At 42.7% G+C, this 22,260-nt stretch overlaps 1 long non-coding RNA gene across 1 annotated transcript in view; it reads right to left on the bottom strand.

Moving 5' to 3' along the window:
• Positions 1-22,045, bottom strand: part of LOC124544993 — an 81,716-nt gene extending 59,671 nt beyond the window's left edge. Inside the window, exon 1 of the long non-coding RNA XR_006967582.1 lies at positions 21,525-22,045. This is a non-coding gene — a long non-coding RNA (uncharacterized LOC124544993). The remainder of the gene's footprint in view (positions 1-21,524) is intronic.
• Between the last annotated feature and the right edge of the window lie 215 nt (positions 22,046-22,260).

Raw genomic sequence — 22,260 nt, 5'->3', positions numbered from 1 at the left:
ACATGTAACGTCTTGCTACTAACCTCAAGAAAGATCAATAAACCTGTTGAAGAAAGCGTTACCACCCTTTCCAATTTGTATATTAAGTACTTCATCTCATTTATCTCGCGGTGAATTCCTTCGCTACGTGTGTCATCTCTAAATCCTCTTCAGTCCCATTTAGCGGTTCATCTGTCTCATATATACACTGAAGAGCCAAAGAAACTGGTACACCTGCCAAATATCGCGTAATGCTGGAGAGGACACCATGAATCCTGTAGGCTGTCCATAAATCCGTAAGAGTACGAGCAGATGGAGATCTCTTCTGAACAGCACGTTGCAAGGCATCCCAGATATGCTGAATAATGTTCACGTCTGGGGAGTTTGGTGGCCAGCGGAAGTGTTTAAAGTCAGAAGAGTGTTCCTGGAGCCACTATGTAGCAATTCTGGGCGTGTGGGATGTCGCATTGTCCTGCCGGAATTGCCCAAGTCCGTCGGAATCCACAATGGACATGAATGAATGCAGATAATCAGACAGGATGCTTCCGTACGTGTCACCTGTCAGAGTCGTATCTAGACGTATCAGGGGTGCCATATCAGTTCAACTGCACACGCCCCACACCATTACAGAACCTCACTAGCTTGAACAATCCCTTGCTGACATGCAGGGTCCATGGATTGATGAGGTTGTCTCCGTACCCGTATACGTCCATCCTCTCGATACAATTCCAAACGAGACTCGTCCGACAAGGCAACACGTTTCCAGTCATCAACAGTCCAATGTCGTCGTTAACGGGCCCAGGAGAGTCGTAAAGCTTTGTGTGGAGCAGTCATCAAAGGTATACGAGTGGGCCTTCGGCTCCGAAAACCCAAATCGATTATGTTTCGTTGAATTGTTCGCACGCTGAAACTTGTTTGTGGTCCAGGACTGAAATCTGCAACAATTTGCGGAAGGCTTGCACTTCTGTCCCGTTGAACTATTCTCTTCAGTCGTCTTTGATCCCGTTCTTGCAGGATCGTTTTCCACGCAGTGATGTCGGAGATGTGATGTTTTACCGGATTCCTGATATTTACGGTACACTCGTGAAATGGTCATACGGAGATGCTGTATTCCACTGCCCGTGTACTGATTATAACGCCACGTTCAGACTCACTTAAATCTTGACAACCAGAGATTGTAGCAGCAGTAACCGATCTAACAACTAACACTTGTTGTCTTCTATAGGCGTTGCCGACCGCAGCGCCGTATTCTGCTTGTTTTTGAATATCCATGCCTATACCAGTTTCTTTGTCGCGTCAGTGTATATTTTACTGTTTACCGTAACTGCCACATGTCTTCGCTGGTTATCGAGGCTCAGTTCGAAGCGGGACTGATCACTGAAGACAATTCTGCTCCAGTCAATGAGGTTCCAGAGCTAACACGTGTCTGGAGACGCCCCGGACAGCAGTCTGATACCAACGTGGCTGTCACCCGCCATACCTCCTGACAGCCAAGAGTGATGGTCTGGGGTGCCATTTCTATTCATAGCAGTGCCCATTTGGTTGGCATCCTCGGTCCTCTTACAGCACCGCGGTACGCCGACGACATTGTGCGGCCTGTCTTGTTGCCCCTCATGGTAAGCCGTCCTGGGCTTTCATTTCAGCAAGATAACGTCCACGCGCACATGGCGAGAGTTCCTAATGCTTGTCTTCGTACTTGCCAAACCCTACCTATGCCACTAAGGCAGTCGGATCTCTCCTCAATGGAAAACGTGTGAAACATTACAGGCAGGGCTCTCCAACCTACTCGGGATTTTGACGATATAACGCACTAGTTGGACAGAATTTGGCACGATATCCCTCAGGAGGACATCCGACAACTCTATCAGTCAATGCCAAGACGAATACTTTCTTGCACAAGTGCCAGAGATGGACTGACGCGTTACTGGCTTGCCCAATTTGTAGAGCTCTTTCTCTTGAATAAATAAGCAAATTTGGTTGGAAACTGTAATAGTTTGTACATCATATCTGCCGTTTTCCGTCCCATTCTGAGAGTTCCTTGATAGAGCGTCCTTTTTTTTTGTCTTAAAATAAATTTGATGCACATGAACTTCTAAGCAGAGACGCCGGACTACTTCTTATGGTGTTCTGACCCAATGGCTACTTTCTTTTGGAACAACACTGAATTAACATTGACGTTACTAGAGCCTCCGTCTGTAGAGAACAACACGAAGAAGACATCCATGATCTAGTAGGGCACTTGTCGTCATTAAGATTAGGCAGTTTAAGAAAACCTTGAAAACTAAAATAATGCGAAGAATCGCTGATTTTAGGTATTAATCAAGCACCAAGTATCTGTCACAGTTTCACTACAACATTTTTCAGTGTAGATAAGGGTCGCTGAAATATGAGATAAACAATATTTGTGACTTGCGTGCTGGAAACTGCCCACCACCTGTTTCTTACAGTTAATGCTGCTACGGAGTATCCCAAACAGTTACCTGCAAATCCAACTCAAGGGGAAAGAAGCAATTGTAATAACGTGTCAGCACCCCACTGTTGCATAAATGAAAACTGAAATGTGCAAAGTAATTTCTTCTTATATAAATAAGATTCAAACAAAAACACATTGTAATTCGGACACAAAAGTTATTCACTTGCAGTCAAATAGAACCAATTATGTGGTAGTCTTGATTCATTACGATGATGCACATTAGTTAAGAATCCCAAAACGCTGGCCAAAATATAAAGAGTTCTGAATTTCTACCAAAGTTAGTATGTAGAGGTTAACGAAGCTTCTGATTAAGAGTATGATATAAAAAAGCGAAAAGAAAACCAAAACATGTATCCAGTATAAAAGTAATTTTTTGGGGATTATTGAGGTTGCTGATGAAGATTATGAGTTCAAAAATTTGTTTGTAATTTAATTCTTTATTTAGTACCTATTTACATATCAAATTTTTAATTTTAATTATTAGTGCTTGCTTTATTTACTTCTTATTTATTTATTCATTCATTCATTTATTCATTTCTTCAATACTTATTTCTTTACACCCATTTAGAAAAAATGGCTCTGAGCACTATGGGACTCAAAATCGAAGGTCATCAGTCCCCTAGAACTTAGAACTACTTAAACCTAACTAACCTAAGGACATCACACACATCCATGCCCGAGGCAGGATTCGAACCTGAGTCCGTAGCGGTCGCGCGGTTCCAGACGGAAGCGCCTAGAACACCTATTTAAAAGCATCTCTGTGAAACACGTACAATATTGGTATTTCAATAAATACTTTTTCATAATTATTAATGAAAAAGTTACTTAAGATTAATAATTTATTTTAAAAAATAACGAGAATATTCATTTTAAAGGATGAAATCGGAATGCAATCATTTCTTGAAAACTGCATAACAGTAATCGTGGGGCGGCGACCTCTGCCATTTTCTAAGTTATTTATTCCACTGTGAAGGAGAGAGCGTTGTTTCCGTCCTTTTTCTATTTATTATATTCTTTGCAATGTTTATAGGCATCGATTATTATTTAAGTTGTACAAATGTAGCTCATAATTAGTTAATTTATTATCATTTTCTAAGATTTGAAGGTTACTTTACAAAGGCAATAATATATACTTAAGGACGCAGAGCAAATGAAAGAGGAATGTCGTCGAATTAGTAACTTTATTTTTAAGCACATTTTACAATTTGCTAGCCACCCGTGTGGCCGAGCGGTTCTAGGCGCCACAGTCTGGAGCCACGCGACCGCTACGGTCGCAGGTTCGAATCCTGCCTCGGGCATGAGTGTGTGTGATGTCCTTAGGTTAGTTAGATTTAAGTAGTTCTAAGTTCTAGGGGACTGATGATCTGATGACCTCAGAAGTTAAGTCCCATAGTGCTCAGAGCCATCTGAACAATTTGCTAGCGCGTTTTATGGTATTAATTTAATTTAAAAAAAATATGTTTAATTAATGATTTAATAATGATATAAATGTTTTTAATTAGTACATACTTCTTGGAACACCTTTCATATTCAAAATATTCGCTTCACTTACACAGAACACAACTATTTGTTTATTTTTAAATGAACGCACAGCCATTTGATTGTATTGTTTATTTAATTACGACCCAGGTTTCGGCCTTTTATGCCATTTTCAAGTGACTGAGTTTATGTCATTAACATATATTACAGGACATCAAGCTCAGAATTGGTCATAAATTAAGAAAAATCTGACACTTCATGGGGCACGAATATATTTCTTAGTTTATGGCCAAATTTGAGCTCGATGTCATGCAATATATGTTAATGACATAAACTCAGCCACTTGAAAATGGCTTAAAAGGCCGAAACTCTGGGTCGTAACTAAATAAACAACAATACAGTGAAATATCGGTATGTTCATGTAAAAATTATTGTATGACTGTTGCTCAGCAACATCAAAAACTGTTTACAAATATTTATCAATAACGACAAGACTATTCTGTAGCCTGGCCTGCTGCCTGTGCCGCTAACAATGAATTGCCACGTTTCATCTGAAATATAACGGATGAAATGAACAGCTGATCGTGTGCACAACTGGCATTCAGTAGTGCCAACATTACTGTAGCGAATTTGATACTCCAAAATTCCCATGTAGAAACCTATTCTTTTTCGTTTTTGGCCACGTTTTGAAGATTCTGGTCCACTGTGTGCTGTACTAATAATAAAAATCTGGCCAGGTGCAAGCGGTATTCGCACACTTACGGTTCCGTACAAACTTAATTATGTATATACACAGTTCATCCATTCCAGGAATCTAGGATCTCGATGATTGTTGCTTGTTACAGACATTGATACTGGCAAGACATCGCTCCCAGGGATTCCAAGACTAATTTGACCGTTTTAATTTCAAGCGTGAAGTAGGATAACAAATTACAAAAGAAATATTTTTGTATGATATAATTACAAATAAAAAAATTTTTATTCCTATTATTATCACGCAGACAATTTTATTTTCACAGGACTATGTTACATTTATGTGTGTCTCAGGCAGTGTTTGGCAACTTATTTAGCCAGTTGGCGTTCGTAAAATTACAGAGCAATTTTACAGAAAATTTTGGCTTATAATAGCGTAGTCTTCCGCGGCCAGAGTCAGTCGACATAAAAATTTTCTGGGTATGGTACCGCGTCATAATGTATAAAACCATCAGCAGTAGTTTTATACATTATGACGCGGTACCATACCCAGCAAAACTACTGCTGATGGTTTTATACATTATGACGCGGTACCATACCCAGAAATCTTTTATGTCGACATTTTGGGTTATTTATTGTCATCGGTTGATTGCGGACACATTCCAGTTTCTTAATATCTCGTTGTGGTACGGCTATGAGTCCTCCACCGCTATACTTTATTAAGAATTCTACGTCACTGTATTTTACATGTAGAGCAAAATGTTAACGTTGCGGGCCCCCATTTTCTGCCTGGTAATCTCCGCAAGGTACTTAGTGTTTAATGACGTCTTAAGGTATTATCCTTTGTGTCAAAGGTAACATTCAGATACTCAAAACTGCAGCCTTCTTCTAGTAGGGTGTTATTGAATAATATGAATGGTGTTGCTTTTCTACGTTAACAAAAAAGAAAGTTTGACATGATGTTTGGATTGGATTTACAATAGTTCTCCTTACATCATTCGCTTAAGCCGTCCTCTCACGGGACGTGAAAGCGTGCGTGGACGATGAGCTCAGACGTCACAGCGTTGAATTCCGCGTTCCATACACTGCGGAGCGTGACATAAAGATTGTGGTACGTCAGAGTTGTGTCTCGTCGACAGGAACGTGACCGATGGGGAGCGACGTCGTTTTACGTTACAAGCACAACAAGCGAGCCACGATATTGAGTGGCGTTAAACACCATATTTTTTGGGTTTTCTTTCTCACAGAGTACGTTGTACGGATACAAGGATATTTCAAATCATCAAAAAATTGAGGTTCTCTCCAAAATGTGTCGTTTCAGCTACGATTTGTTATAATAAAATGACAGGGACTTAGACATCGCTAAGGTCGCGCGGGATTAGCCGAGCGGTCTTGGGCGCTGCAGTCATGGACTGTGCGGCTGGTCCCGGCGGAGGTTCAAGTCCTCCCTCGGGCATGGGTGTGTGTGTTTGTCCTTAGGATAATTTAGGTTAAGTAGTGTGTAAGCTTATGGACATATGAACTTAGCAGTTAAGTCCCATAAGATTTCACACACGTTTGAACATCTGAACATTTTACACATCGGTAGACGAAAACTTCCCTTATTTTTGATATTTTTAATGTTATAACTTGTGTGCTACGAAAGTATATGTGTTTCAATGCTACTGCACCATGACGATGTATCAGAAGCTCCTCTTTTTGGTACAATTTGCGTATTAAACAGCAAACAATGCCATTTGTAGATACATTCTTGATACATGTACGCCACCTACGTGCCAGGCCTAAGTTGCAGCGCAGATGACAGAGTCGTGCGCTCAGTTCTGAAAAGCAAGGTAGCAGATTCGCGTACGCTTTTTCCAATTTTTTTCATCTTTTCTTTTCTAAGAAACTGTGGATCTCCCTTTTTCATTTAATGTAAATATTATCTCAAACGTTGATGTTATTAATGTATCTACTGCAATTCTTGTTGCAAAGGCCAAAGAGTGGATGATTCCCCAAGTGACCAGCAGTCTTATCGTGGCTGCCAGTCTATAAAAGTAAACAATGTCACTCGCAAAGTCACACTCTGGAAAATTTTGCTATTATGTAACGTTCTTTAAAATATATATACCTATCTCTGGCTTTATGGAGTGGCTTATGTTTGTATTTTACCGGTAAATATCTTTTTCAATGATGGGGAAAAGGTTCGAAAAAATCTCGTCTTCTATTTGAATGAAATTACGAGACGAATCTGTCTTGAAACTACGTTATTTCAGATAGTTGGTAGGCTATGCAACATCGAGAATATGGATATTATACACGAACAAACTGACATTAGACACTATATGTGAACTGTATTCAATTTAAAATCGAAAATGGGATGAAAATGCAATTGATTTAACTAATAACTTCTACTGGTAGATGTCTCAGATCGTTGTTCAACATCATGTACTGTCCCTCTGCCACCAATTCGCTGTTAAAGCCACCGACGTGTCCAGAATCCTTTTAACGATTTTCTTTGCACTTCCCCGACAACTGCTAACATAGTTAAAGCAGTTATTTTGCTCGCGTCTGTTTTCGTAAAGAAACTGTGTGGTCTGCGAGCCAAATAAAGCCGAAAACTGCCGCTGGCGACCGCTGTGAGCGCAAATCACGTTAAGCAGCCGTCCCGTGAGTCGACGGCAGGGTTTCTCATGAGATCGGATGCCCTAACGTTAGTGAGTACGGTTAGACTTCTGAGAGTATTGGTGATACCGCGAGCAGTACATTTTGAGACGCCTCTCGTAAGGGCTACATTCAAACAGATCATTCGCGCAAAGTAAAACTTTAGTTACTCCGCGCATAGTTAATAGAAGGACCAAACAATTAATGTACAAATTCAGTAGGGAGTAAATTGTGATAGCACCTCGTCATAGGCCAGTTTGCAGCTGTTTAAATTTTGATGAATCATCTCCAAAGTGGACTCGATAGTTTCTTCGAAAAAGACCCGGGCGATTTCCTTCGCCATTCTTCTCACAATCGAGCGTGTGTTCCATTTCTAATCACATTTTGCAGGACAGGATATTAAACCTTTAACTCCACTGCTTATAGTTAGAAATAAAGAAAGAAAGAAACTGATGTTGTTATCGTCTTGGTTAGCAATGTTATGTGGCTCATCGTTTTGCGAATCGCTTTAGTCTGTTTGCTTTGTTGAAAACATATGCACCATACTTTTAACGAGTCAACAGATTTTTTTTTTTTTTAAACCTGCTTCACCATACATAATCCTGATAAATTGCTTGCACAAATCAGAATTCTAAGTTGGCCTCACCATGCTCCAATACAGAATCTTTTGAAAAATCATTTGATTGATAAAAGACAGACTGAAAGAGAAGAAAATGTTCTAGATATATTCCTTCATTCACAGCTCATCCATCCCGGGAATCTAGAATCTCGACGATTTATGTCTTTCATCGATATTGATATTGGCAAGATATCGGTCCCCCGAATTCCAAGTCTTTAGAGAATGCTTTAATTCTAATTTTGAAACTGGATAACAAATGACAAAGGAAATATTCGTTTCGTGTGACATTATTACAATTTAAAAGATTTCGGATTTAGTCCTGTGGGTGTACGGTGATACCTTGCTTCTTGCTAAATTTCATGACTCTTGGCAAACGGAGAGTATCCCTGTAGATTTTGATGAGTGAGTTTGCAAGCATCAAAATTATGTGCCGTAAATTGTCGTATCTTTTGATTACGTTGACATACAAGCTTCAATTTCTACACCGCCAAGGACTGCAGATCTTAGTACGTGACGTAAATTTCAACTTGATACTTTACCTGTTTCTAAAAGAGTCAGCTTTCTAAAATGGGACAGGTTCCGTTTTCACAGACCGAGGTACGGAACATTAAAAACCTAAAAGATAAGAGGCTTTTCCATCGCTAGACAATGTCGCGCTTTACGAAAAGTTCTTTCAGCCAGACAACGCGCCACCCAACAAAGTACCAACCATGATAGTAAAAGTACACCAGCTGAGCTTCCAGCAAGATCCTTATCATTCTTCATTAAGTACCAGCATTTTTCCCAGGCTTGGTTAACGTGGCTTAGTGGTAATCATGTTTCTTCACCTGTTCTCGTAACCGTCTCTACGGTGTTTTTATGAACCTGAGACACATACATACGATAATTTTTTTGAAATAACTTTTTTTTTACCAATTATTTTACACCTTTCATTTTCGAATCGTAAATTATTCTCTACCTCTCCTTACCTCTATCCCTACTTGTCTTTCTCATTTCTCTTTCAGCGGCACTGAGAGGCCGCGCGGTCTGGGGCGCCATGTCACTAATTGCGCGGCCGCTCCCGCCGGAGGTTCGAGTCCTCCCTCGGGCATGCGTGTGTGTGCTGTCTTTAGCGTAAGTTAGTTTAAGTGAAAGTAGTGTGTAAGTCTAGGGACCGATTACCTTAGCAGTTTCTCTTTCTCTCTCTCTCCCTCACACACACACACACACACACACACACACACACACACACACACACATATATATATATATATATATATATATATATATATATATATATATATATATATATACAGGGTGGTCCATTGATAGTGACCGGGTCAAATATCTCACGAAATAAGGATCAAACGAAAAAACTACAAAGAATGAAACTCGTCTAGCTTGAGGGGGAAACCAGATGGCGCTTTGGTTGGCCCGCTAGATGGCGCTGCCATGTGTCAAACGGATATCATCTGCGTTTTTTTTTTTTAAATTGGAACCCCTATTTAATTTTACATATTCATGTAGTACGTAAAGAATGTTTTAGTTGGACCACTTTTTCCGCTTTGTGATAGATGGCGCTGTAATAGGCACAAACATATGGCTCACAATTTTAGGCGAACAGTTGGTAACAGGTATGTTTTATAAATTAAAATACAGAACGTAGGCCGGCCGTGGTGGCCAAGCGGTTCTAGGCGCTTCAGTCCGGAACCGCGCGACTGCTACGGTCGCAGGTTCGAATCCTGCATCGGGCATGGATGTGTGTGATGTCCTTAGGTTAGTTAGGTTTAAGTAGTTCTAAGTTTTACGGGACTGATGACCTCAGATGTTAAGTCCCATAGTGCTCCGAGCCATTTTGAACAGAACGTAGGTACGTTTGAACATTTTACTTCGGTTGTTCCAATGTGATACATGTGCCTTTGTGAACTTATCATTTCTGAGAACGCATACTGTTACAGCGTGATTACCTGTAAATACCACATTAATGCAACAAAGGCTCAAAGTGAGGTCCTTCAACCTCGATGCATTTGGCAATACGTGTAAGGACATTCCTGTCAACAGCGAGTAGTTCGCCTTCCGTAATGTTCGCACATGCAATGACAATGCGCTGATGCATTGTTCTAGATGTATTCATTCACGTTTCTTGTAGTGGCCATTTTTGCAGCAGCTGTATATAAATTGCAGTTGTTTCAAAGAAAATTCCTTTTTCTACATGCTCGGCGATGCGCAGCATAAAAAAAAGAGCATGTGTGAGCAGTCACTCACTCACAATCACATAGTACCTTTCAGTGAGTACTGCTTTCCTGTTTCATTCCTACTAAATCTGTAAGCGCCCGAAAGAAAAGCTGAGACCACGCCAATGAACATCACTGTAGCTCGAAAGCCGAGTGGTGAAGCCGCACTTATCGTTATCCACCTGCCGTCTGGCAGCTGATTAACTGTTGGGCCATAGGGAGCGAAAGAAGGTGCTCCATTCTTCGTCGTCCTCCGCTAGGACCAGACGCAGCACACGGAACACCAGCGCAATGGACAGGACGCTGGAAGCCATTTTCTCGTCTGTGAGTTGCACCGCACTACACCAATGACATCTAGACCGCCGTGTAGCTATTCAGGGTCTGTCTCATACGTTTCCGGAGATAGCAGTGCAAATATAAATCCAAGGAAACTGACTTCCGCGGAAATATTCCGCAGCGGCGCTTACTAGGAGTGATATCATATGAGTGCTGTGGTCGGTGTACTGATAACAACCACTCCATCCTGTTTGTTGCCGGAAAGCTGATAAGAAACTGACTGCGCACTCACTCGGCGCTTTCCATTATTCGGTATTGGCTCTCCACGAATACTGATTCACATGTGTTAAGACGCTGAAGTTCGTCGTTGTCACCCGTTGCCTTCCCTCACTTTTCCCTTTATAGGAGGAGGAGAGTAAATGTCAAATGGGTACGAAAGTTTTCGGTCGTTCCATTCGCTGTGTTCGGGAGAATTGTGGTATCAGCGCTGTTTATCTTTCGCTATTAGTTCGTGGTATGAACTATGCTCACAGACGCAGTAGCTGTTTGAGTGAGAGATGAGAGTTTTCAATTTGCATAAGCGACGAGTACTGCTTATTTGCTATGAAACGACGTTACGGTACCATGCAGGGAGAATTTATACATTTAGATGACAATGAAAGTGCAAAAAATTGCAACGATTGATAGGCGGGATTCACTGTTCTGTACATCAAGAAGTACTTCGTACTAAATTTGCAGGTACGGAGCACTTGAAGAAACTGGTCGTACGAATAGTAAAATTCCTGACGTCGCAGCCATTCTTCTAATGTCAGTTGCAACAGTTGTAAGTAGCCTGTTTAGGTTTTTATATTGGTAACGCCACGTAGCGCTCGGTATGAAAATCACTGACTGTGCTGTGTGCAGTCTGAGGCTGGTCGGCATTGTTGCAGTAGTCACTATTGTAGCGTTGGGCAGTTGGCTGTTAACAGCGCGTAGCGTTGCGCAGTTGGAGGTGAGCCGCTAGCAGTGGTGGATGTAGGGAGAGGGATGGCGGAGTTTTGACAGCGGATGATCTGGACGTGTGTCCATCAGAGACAGTAAATTTGTAAGACTGGATGTTATGAACTGATATATATATATATATATATATATATATATATATATATATATATATATATATATATATATATATTATGACTTTTGAACGCTATTAAGGTAAATACATTGTTTGTTCTTTATCAAAATCTTTCATTTGCTAACTACGCCTATCAGTAGTTAGTCCCTTCAGCAGTTAGAATCTTTTATTTAGCTGGCAGTAGTGGCTCTCGCTGTATTGCAGTAGTTCGAGTAACGAAGATTTTTGTTAGGTAAATGATTCATGAAAGGTATAGGTTAATGTTAGTGAGGGCCATTCTTTTGTAGGGATTATTGAAAGTCAGATTGCGTTGCGCTAAAAATATTGTGTCAGTTTAGTGTTGATCGGAATAGGTAAAGAGCGAAATGTCTGAGTGCCTTCAGTTCTGCTCAGCTGTTTGAAAATCAAATAATGTAAGAGGTTTATTAGCACAATCATTCATTAATTTTTCTAAGGGGACGTTTCACAGTTTCCAATGGAGACTTAATATACTACCGCAAAGTATGTTCGCTAAGTCAAGAGGTATGCCTGGAACGATTTTTCGATGTATAACTCGCTGGTGTTGAATTTATAGAGGAAAAGAAGTGCAAGCACTAAAATTAAAACGTCGGGAATGGATTTCAGAATTCACATTTAAAGCTGACCTGACTGCACACTGCCCAAAGTAAAAAATGGTTCAAATGGCTCTGAACACTATGGGACTTAACTTCTGAGGTCATCAGTCCCCTAGAACTTAGAACTACTGAAACCTAACTAAGCTAAGGACATCCCACATATCCTTGCCCGAGGGAGGATTCGAACCTGCGACCGTAGCGGCCGCACGGTTCCAGACTTTAGCGCCTAGAACCGCTCGGCCACCCAGGCCGGCCGCCCGAAGTGAAAGGTCTTTCTGATTTGATGGGGATGCCTTTAAAAAATAAAATCGCGCTGTAGAAGGGACACTTTCTGACAAAGACATTCCAGTTCCCTAAGCTCAGCGTGACCGCTACGATCGCAGGTTCGAATTCTGCCTCGGGCATGGATGTGTGTGATGTCCTTAGGTTAGTTAGGTTTAAGTAGTTCTACGTTCTAGGGGACTGATGACCACAGCAGTTAAGTCCCATAGTGCTCAGAGCCATTTGAACCCTAAGCTCAGTGCCATTAAAGAAAGCGCTAAGTGTGAAGAGTTCATTGTGGCCTAGCAAGAATTAAAAAGATAGTTTCATAAAGGTTTTGAGGACACTGACTTCTTACACGTCTTCTAGAGCTTTTTTCAGGACCGTTCGTTGTTTCAGCTGAAAGCGCCTTGCGCATGTGCGGACGTAACTGAATGACCTGCAAGGTATTTCCAGTTTCAGTGGCGAATCTTTTTACGTTAAAACTGTCCGGAACCTCTACATTGGTTTCCTGAGGTGATTTTCCAAGTACCATAATGAGGTTGCAAAAGCGCTGTAATATTTCGATCGACATATTTGTGTGAAATATCTTGTGGCAACTTGAGTGCGAGACTCTGTGAAATTGTCTGAATCTGCGTATGCCGCTAGTTTACACGAGATAAAAATTATATTTTGCCTTCAGTGACAAAAGGAAAAAATTAATTAATACTGAAAACTTGTCTGGTCTGCGATCTATGTTGTTGAGAAATGCGAAATGTAAGACCACGTCACATGCAGTGTGACTGCACTGTCATTTAAATGCTGCGCGTTAGCTGTCTCCCCTCTTGCCCCTCATCGCGCTCACACAGAGTGACGTAGCGATGAGGAAAATGTAGAATGACGCTTCCCTGGAAAGTACTGCTGCAGATAATCCGTGATTATTATTAATGCTGTTGTACGAGGCGTGTTTTTTAAGAAAGTATCGTTTTGAAATTAAAAAAACACGTGCTAAGATATCTCAATAATTTATTTTTACATGAAAGCCTGTACCTTAATCTACTTTTCTACATAATTTCCGACGATGTTGAGGCACTTGTCATAACGTTGTACCAGTTTTTGGATACCCTAGTCACAGACGTCTGTGCCTGACTTGTTAACCACTGTATCACCACTGTTTCGACTTCGTCATGCCGCGCGGGATTAGCCGCGCGGTCTATGGGCGCTGCAGTCATGGACTGTACGGCTGGTCCCGGCGGAGGTTCGAGTCCTCCCTCGGGCATGGGTGTGTGTTTGTCCTTAGGATAATTTAAATTAAGTAGTGTGCAAGCTTAGGGACTGATGACCTTAGCATTTACCTCCCATAAGATTTCACACACATTTGTCATTTTTTGAGTTCGTCATCGTCTTGAAGACGCTGAACGCCCAGGTGTTTCTTCAAAGTGCAGGAACAGATGGTAGTCACTAGGCGCAAGATCGGGGCTCTACGGAGAATGATTTAGAGTTTCCCATCGAAAAGATGTGATGAGATCTTTGGTGTGATTCGCCACATGCGGACGGGCATTGTCTTGCAGCAAAACGATGCCCCTGCTCAACTTCCATGGACTGTTGCTTTGATTCTGGTGTGACCTAGGCCACCCATGTTTCATCGCCCGTAACAATTTGGCTTAAGAAATTATCACCGTCGTTGTGGTACCGCTCAATGCACTGTGTAAACGTTTGGTTTTGTGCACATCCGTCAACATTTTCGGTACCCAACGTGCGCACAATTTTCGGTAATTCAAGTGCTCGGTCACAATGCCATACAAAGCACTACGAGAAACATTAGGAAAGTCATCACACAAGGAGGAAATCATAAGGCGTCTGTTTTCTCTCATCTTATTGCCACTTCCTGCACCAAACTTTCATTAACGACTGAAGGACGCCCACTCCGTTGTTCATCATGCACATCTGTGCTGCCATCTTTAAATGCTCTCACCCACTTTCTTACCATTCCATCACTCATAATGTTTTCTCCGTAAACTGCACAGATCTCACGATGAATATCGATGGCTTTTAGGCCTTTGGCACTAAGAAATCTTATAACAGCATGTACTTCACAGTCGGTGGGACTCACGATTGTCGGAGGCATCTTAAACACTCAGCAAACAACGAAAACAAGGAAGAATCAAGATTATAATGGCGTCAATGCGTAGATTAAGATACAGGCTTTCATGTAAAAATAAAATTATTGAGAGATCTTAGCACGTCTTTTTTAAATTTCGAAACGGTACTTCTTAAAATACACGCCTTGTATGTTTATTTATCTATGGAAACAATGTTACTTGTGGACATGTTATGCGGTCATGAATGTTCTGGCCGAGCGGTTCTAGACGCTTCAGTCCGGAACCGCGCTGCTGCTACGGTCGCAGGTTCAAATGGTTCAAATGGCTCTGAGCACTATGGGACTTAACATCTGAGGTCATCAGCCCCCTAGAACTTAGAACTACTTAAACGTAACTAACCTAAAGATATCAAACACAACCATGCCCGAGGCAGGATTCGAACCTGCGACCGTAGCGGTAGCGCGGTTCCAGACTGAATGAAGCTCCTAGACCCGCTCGGCCACCGCGGCCGGCGGTCGCAGGTTCGAATCCTGCCCATGGTGCTCAGAGCCATTTTTAGCGGTCATGAATGAATCATTACACGCTGTACTTACAGAAAAATGGTTGTTGCAGTCTTCAGTCCGAAGAGTGTTTCAGTTCTGTTGGAATCACAATTCGGTTTTATAAAGAGGAGTCTAAGTCATTGGCCCATTACTTAGTCTGCATTTATCGCGAATCTCTCGACCAGCACAATGTGCCAAGCCGCTGGAAAAAAGCACAGATGACTCCTGTATATAAAAAGAGTAAAACCGACCCGCAGAATTACCGACCAATATCCTTAACATCGGTCTACTGCAGAATTCTAGAGCATATTCTGAGTTTGAATATCATAAATTTGCTAGAGACCGAAAAGCTCATGTCCACGAGTCAGCACGGCTTTACAAAGCATCGCTCGTGCGAAACCCAGCTTGCTAGCTTCTCACATGATACACTGAGAAATACGGATGAAGGGCAACAGGCAGATTCCATGTGTCTATATTTCCGAAAAGCGTTCGACATGGTACCCCATTGCTGACTTGATAAAAGTACGTGCATACGGGTTAGACTCCCAAATATGTCACTAGGTCGAAGACTTATTAAGCAATAGAACCCAGTATATTGTCCTCACGGCGAGTGTTCACCGGAGACAGGTGTAAGCCCAGGAGTGCCCCAGAGAAGTGTGATGGGACAGTTGCTATCTTCTATACACATAACTTCAAAATGGTTCAAATGGCTCTGAGCACTATGGGACTTAACATCTGTGGTCATCAGTCTCCTAGAACTGAGAACTACTTAAAGATAACTAACCTGAGGACATCACACACATCCATGCCCGAGGCAGGATTCGAACCTGCGACCGTAGCAGTCGCGCGGCTCCGGACTGAGCGCCTAGAACCGCTAGACCACCGCGGCTGGCTATACACATAACTGATACGGCAGAGAGGGTGGACAGCAATCTGCGGTTGTTCGCTGATAATGCTGTGGCGTACAGCAAGGTGTCGAAGATAAGTGACTGTAGGTTGATACAAGATGATCTAAACAAAATTTCTAGTTGCTGTGACGAATGGCAGCTGGCTGGCTTTTAATGCAGAAAAATGTAAGTTAATGCGGATGAGTAGGATAAACAAACCCGAAATGTTCGGATACCGCATTAGTAGTGTCCCGGTTAACACACTCACATCGTTTAAATACCTGGGCGTAACGTTGCGAAGCGATTTGAAATGGAACGAGCTTGTGAGGTTTATGGGAGGGAAGGCGAGTGGTCGACTTTGGCTTATTGGGAGAATTTTAGGAAAGAATAGTTCATCTGTAAAGGAGACCGCATGCAGAACGTTAGTGCGATCTATTCCTGAGTACTGCTCAAGTGTTTGGAATACGCGCCAGGTCCGATTGAAAGTAGGCATCGAAGCAATTCAGAGGCGAGCTGCTAGATTTGTTACCGGAAGGTTCGATCAGCATGCAAGTGTTACGGAAATGTTTTGGGAGCTTAAGTGGGAAACCCTGGAGGAAAGAAGATATTCGTTTCAAAGAACACTTCCGAGAAAATTTAGAGAACCGACATTTGGAGCTGACTTCAGAACGGTCCTACTGCCGCCAACATATACTATTTCGCGTAGGGACCACGAAGATACGGTACAAGAAATTAGGTCTCATATAGAGGCATATTTCCCTCGCTTTGTTTGGCAGTGGAACAAGAACGGAAACGACTAATTGTGATACAGAGTACCCTCCGCCACACACCTTACGGTAGCTTGCGGAACATGTATGTAGATGTCGAACTCTCAACGTAAGTCTATCCTGTGCAAGCTGCTTCATGTCTGGGCAGTTACTGCAACCTACTCGTACATCCACTTCAGCATGCTTACAGTAATCCCCTCCCGTGACCCACGTGAAAACTTTCTTGGGTACGCAGCGATGAAATAATCCTGTTTCGTCTGTGCTGAAGACATCTCTGGCGTCACGTTATTCAGGTACTGTATGCAAAACGGCAAATCAGCCTGTAGTTACAGTCGGTAAACTTGGTTAATTTCACTACAAATGTATTTCGATTCTGTACTTTTTCCTCTCTTGAGCGCTTCAACCAGCAGTGGCTTGCAGAAAATTCACTACCCATCTCTTTTGCAAGTTTCTTAGCACTTTCAGGCTGTAAGTGTTCTGATACGGGAACAGTCTGAGATCTAGATCATTTCAGCCAGGCAGGCAGTATGGCGTCTTCCTTCATCCTTAGCTGGGCCCGAACATACTGCGCTCAAAAATAGAAACATTTCATCTCAACTTTTATTGTTGAGAGTCCTAACGGACGGACAGACAGACAGACAAAGTTAGTCTACAAGGGTTCCATTTTTCCGATTGAGGTACGGAACAATAAAAACTAAGCGGAATTTTTTGTTTCGTGTTTTATGTACATAAAGCCTCTGAAATCATTCGACGGTAAAACCTCAACTTCGGCAATAAGAGGTTGAACACTTCAGCGATGTCGGAACACTACAGTTAGATTCGTGGATTTCAGAAGAACTGACGATTCTGTTGACAGACAAACGCTGTTTAACAGACTAGAAGAATTAGGAGTCGATTGGAAGATCACAGACGTACTCCATGAAAGACATGGAAAGTGAAATTCGTGGGAGAAATCTCAGACTCATTGGAAATTCACGCTGGCCAATGGTGGCCGAGCGGTTCTAGGCGCTCCAGTACGGAACCGCGCCACTGCTACGATCGCAGGCTCGAATCCTGTCTCGGGCATGGATGTGTGTGATGTCCTTATGTTAGTTAGGTTTAAGTTGTTCTAAGTTCTAGGGGACTGATGATCTCAGATGCTAAGTCCCATAGTGCTCAGAGCCATTTGGAAATTCACACATGAGACTTTACCAAGAATATCTGTAACTTTTACAAGACATTCAGAGAAAATTTAGCCGGCTACTAACCTTTCAGTCTTTTCTTCCAACGACTTGAGGGATCTCTGGAAAGTAGTACAGAAGCAAGTGTGAAATTGTAGCCAAACATTTCTGTACACTCCACAACTCACAACTGCGAGAAGCCATCTGAGTAACTCCGATTTTCAAAACTAGCAGCAAATCTTGACTCGCTTCGATCCTCACAGGAAGAAATAGTGAAAATCAAATCACTGAAAGACAATAGAGTACCTGGAGGAGATGGAATTATTGTAGAATTATGGGAACTGAACCACAAAAACATAACACAAAAAATTCACAGAATAATATCAGGAGTATGGAAAATAGAAAAAAATCCCCCCAAAAATGGAGGAGCATCTTGATGCAACGAATCAATAACAGATGACAAAACAGCTCCGAACAATTACAGACGAATTCACTTCTTCCCGTAACTTATAAAATTTTCTCTAAAGCTTTGTTGGGCCGACTTGAGCCGCAAACGTATTAGGCGAGATTCAGAAAAGGGGGATCCTGTGCTGAAGAGTTGTGGAAGTTCAAAACGGTTCTACACATCAGCGATGCCGACACCACACTCACGTTTGTGGATTTCAAAAGAACTTACAATTCTGTTGACAGACAAACTCTGTTTAACAGACTAGAAGAATTAACAGTAGATTGTAATATCACAGACGTACTCCATCAAATATTATCTGGAAAGTGAAACTCGTGTGAGAAATTTCAAACTCACTGGAAATTCACATATGAGTCCGACAAGAAGCTAGCATATCGTCACTCTTGTTCAACCTCATGTTGGAACAAATAATCAAACAAGACACGTCAAAGATATCAAAATAGGAAAAGAGAAAGGAAAAGGGGTCGCTGTGATATCCTTGACATGTGGAGATGACCTGTCTATATTAAAAAGCAACGCAAAGCAGAACTAGATAAACTACATGAAATCTCCTGTAAAACCGAATGTAAATTTCCCATGAAAAAATTCAGTGTATGGACACTAAATCAATCAGAAAACTCCCACTGAAAACACGTATGGAAAAATCTCACAGGTACAGTGTTTGTTCCCCAACTACTTAGGAGAAACCACCCAACCCACAAGATTGAAGAAAATCTTCAACACAGAGATGGTTCAAATGGCTCTGAGCACTATGGGACTCAACTGCTGAGGTCATTAGTCCCCTAGAACTTAGAACTAGTTAAACCTAACTAACCTAAGGACATCACAAACATCCATGCCCGAGGCAGGATTCGAACCTGCGACCGTAGCGGTCTTGTGGTTCCAGACTGCAGCGCCTTTAACCGCACGGCCACTTCGGCCGGCTTCAACACAGAGAGAATATTCAGACTGTAAAAGGCGTACAAACTGATATTTAATCACTACAACAGAAAGAGCAACATCTCGTAACGAAGATATGCGCTACTACATCACGATAGTTCTACCGGAAGGTTTGTATGTGAGACAAACCACAGTAATTACAGGGATGTGAAAAATTCATAACATAGAGAAACAGGAACGAAAATTTTACAGCGCTGTTTTCCGAAGCGGAACTTGGGTCAGACCACCTACAAAGGAATTCTACGAACATACAGACGTCACAGATGAATTTAGGAAAAGATAGCTACAACTCGACGGACACGTATGTGCGGTGGATGGAAACACACTCACCAAAAGAAACACTCATTTAAAATAAAGTTAATGGAAATAACCAGCTGGATGAAAGAAACCCTAGATCACCTGTAAAACTGAAAATTTCAGAATAATAAATTGAAGACAGACAACAATCCAGAATTAAAATAAAAAACAAAGAAATTAAACACTTCTCAGCGATACAAGTAACAGACAAAAACTGGACAGACGAAGGAAGAAAAGAAACAGTGAATTAATGAAATGGTTTTGGGAGAGAAGTAAAAGGAGGATACAGGTAATAGTCGTTTTATTTCCTGAACTGTTCAGCCGTTAATAGCCGTTTCCGGCAGTCTCGTCTTTCAGTCGGAGCATATTACTAAACACTATTGCGAAACGTTTAAACGCACATCACTATATACGTCTTTTCAGGAGCTTTCGAATGCCGTTAAAATAAGTACACCGTTCCATCAAACAAAGTGCTTTAATTTCTCGATTCATACGAGGGTTGAAGCTATTGAAAATGAAACAACATAAAGTGCACTGCTTCGCACTAGGTTTTAACTAGAACGTCATTTCGGTTTGCTGAACCATTCCTGAAACAAATGTGTGCATCTGTTTTCTTCTCTCGTTTCCCTCCTCCTTCGACGATGCACACACTGACACACACATACACACACGCACACGCAGAAATATACGGTTCTCAGTAGTATTTCGGCTTTCCTCAGTATTTTCTCTCCGTTACGTTGATAACTGAGGTATTTCCATTCTGTGACAGTCACGATGAAACATCGTCTAGACTTCTGGATTCTTCTCTAAATCAATCCAGACGGGTCGTCGTCACTTCTACACTACTAGCCATTAAAATTGCTACACACGAAGATGACGTGCTACAGACGCGAAATTTAACCGGCAGGAGGAAGATGTTGCGATATGCAAATGATTAGCTTTTCAGAGCATTCACACAAGGTTGGCGCCCGTGGCGACACCTACAACGTGCTGACATGAGGAAAGTTTCCAACCGATTTCTCACACACAAACAGCAGTTGACCGGCGTTGCCTGGTGAAACGTTGTTGTGATGCCTCGTGTAAGGAGGAGAAATGCGTACCATCACGTTTCCGACTTTGATAAAGGTCGGATTGTAGGCTATCGCGATTGCGGTTTATCGTGTCGCTGCATCACAGACAGGAGCGCCTGCGATGGTGTACTCAACGACGAAACTGGGTGCACGAATGGCAAAACGTCATTTTTTCGGATGAATCCAGGTTCTGTTTACAGCATAATGATGGTCGCATCCGTGATTGGCGACATTGCGGTGAACGCACATTGGAAGCGTGTATTCGTCATCGCCATACTGGCGTATCACCCGACGTGATGGTATGGGGTGCCATTGGTTACACGTCTCGGTCACCTCTTGTTCCCATTGACGGCACTTTGACTTCATTCGATCCCTGCGAGACCCTACATTTCAGCAGGATAATGCGCGACCGCATGTTGCAGGTCCTGTTCGGGCCTTTCTGGATACAGAAAATGTTCGACTGCTGCCCTGGCCAGGACATTCTCCAGATCTCTCACCAATTGAAAACGTTTGGTCAATGGTGGCCAAGCAACTGGCTCGTCACAATACGCCACTCACTACTCTTGTTGAACTGTGGTATCGTGTTGAAGCTGCATGGGCAGCTGTACCTGTACACGCCATCCAAGCCTTGTTTGACTGAATGCCCAGGCGTATCAAGGCCGTTATTACGGCCAGAGGTGGTTGCTCTGGGTACTGATTTCTCAGGATGTATGCACCCAAATTGCGTGAAAATGTAATCACATGTCAGTTCTAATATAATATATTTGTCCAATGAATACCCCCCGTTTATCATCTGCGTTTCTTCTTGGTGTAGCAATTTTAATGGCCAGTAGTGTATATTTATTGAGATCTGTTTCCCCAACCTGCTCTGCTTGTAGGCTCCCGCCATTGCCCCTCCTCTTTACCCCGTGAACGAGCACCACCGCTGGCGAGTGGGAGAGCGCTGCTCACCTGGACCTCTGTCTTCGCGCTACGCGCGCAGCAGGTAGCGCAGCACGGCGGCTGCTGGTGCGGCCCAGGCGAGCGCCGACCCCGGGACCGCCGATGCCGAATCCGCGTAGCCGCCCGGCAGCTCTTCCGGCTGCTTGACGACGATGTCCGGCCAGCCGAAAGCAGCCAGCCCGTTCGGCTCTTCTGCGGCGACCACTGCCACCAGCAACAACAAGAGGACCTTGCTGTCCATCTGCACTGCTTTCGTGTGCGTGTGTTACACGAGACTGCAGTCCAACTGCGCTTGGCAGACTCCGGTATTACGCAAGCGGCTCGGGCCTGCTGGAGGGAGTCAGATGTTTCCTAAGAGCGTTTTCCAGCTGTTCGGTGAACCGCAGCGCTTGTGTCGAGATATAAGCAGTGCCGCCCGGTTCACTCCGCTGCCCTACGTAAGAGCCGCGTCGGCGCGTCGTTCCCTAAGCTTCAAGCACGTTCGTTACAGACACTTAAGATGGAAACTTTTGTAAAGTTGCAAGTAGCCCGCCTTAACCAGTGAGATTACGTGAGAAACCGGAACGATAAGGAAGCCACTTAGGAATTCAGTTAATTGGAAGAAACGCTGCCCCGCGGGATTAGCCGAGCGGTCTTACGCGGTCTTTTCCATGAAAGCCTGTACCTCAATCTACTTTTCTACATAATTTCCGTCAATATTGAGGCACTTGTCATAACGTTGTACCAGTTTTTGAATACCCTCCTC

This window comes from Schistocerca americana, chromosome 8 (genome assembly GCF_021461395.2).
Source record: "Schistocerca americana isolate TAMUIC-IGC-003095 chromosome 8, iqSchAmer2.1, whole genome shotgun sequence".
Lineage (NCBI taxonomy): Eukaryota > Metazoa > Arthropoda > Insecta > Orthoptera > Acrididae > Schistocerca > Schistocerca americana.
The sequence above is the reverse complement of the archived record's forward strand: the minus strand, read 5'-3'. Positions and strand labels throughout refer to the sequence as shown.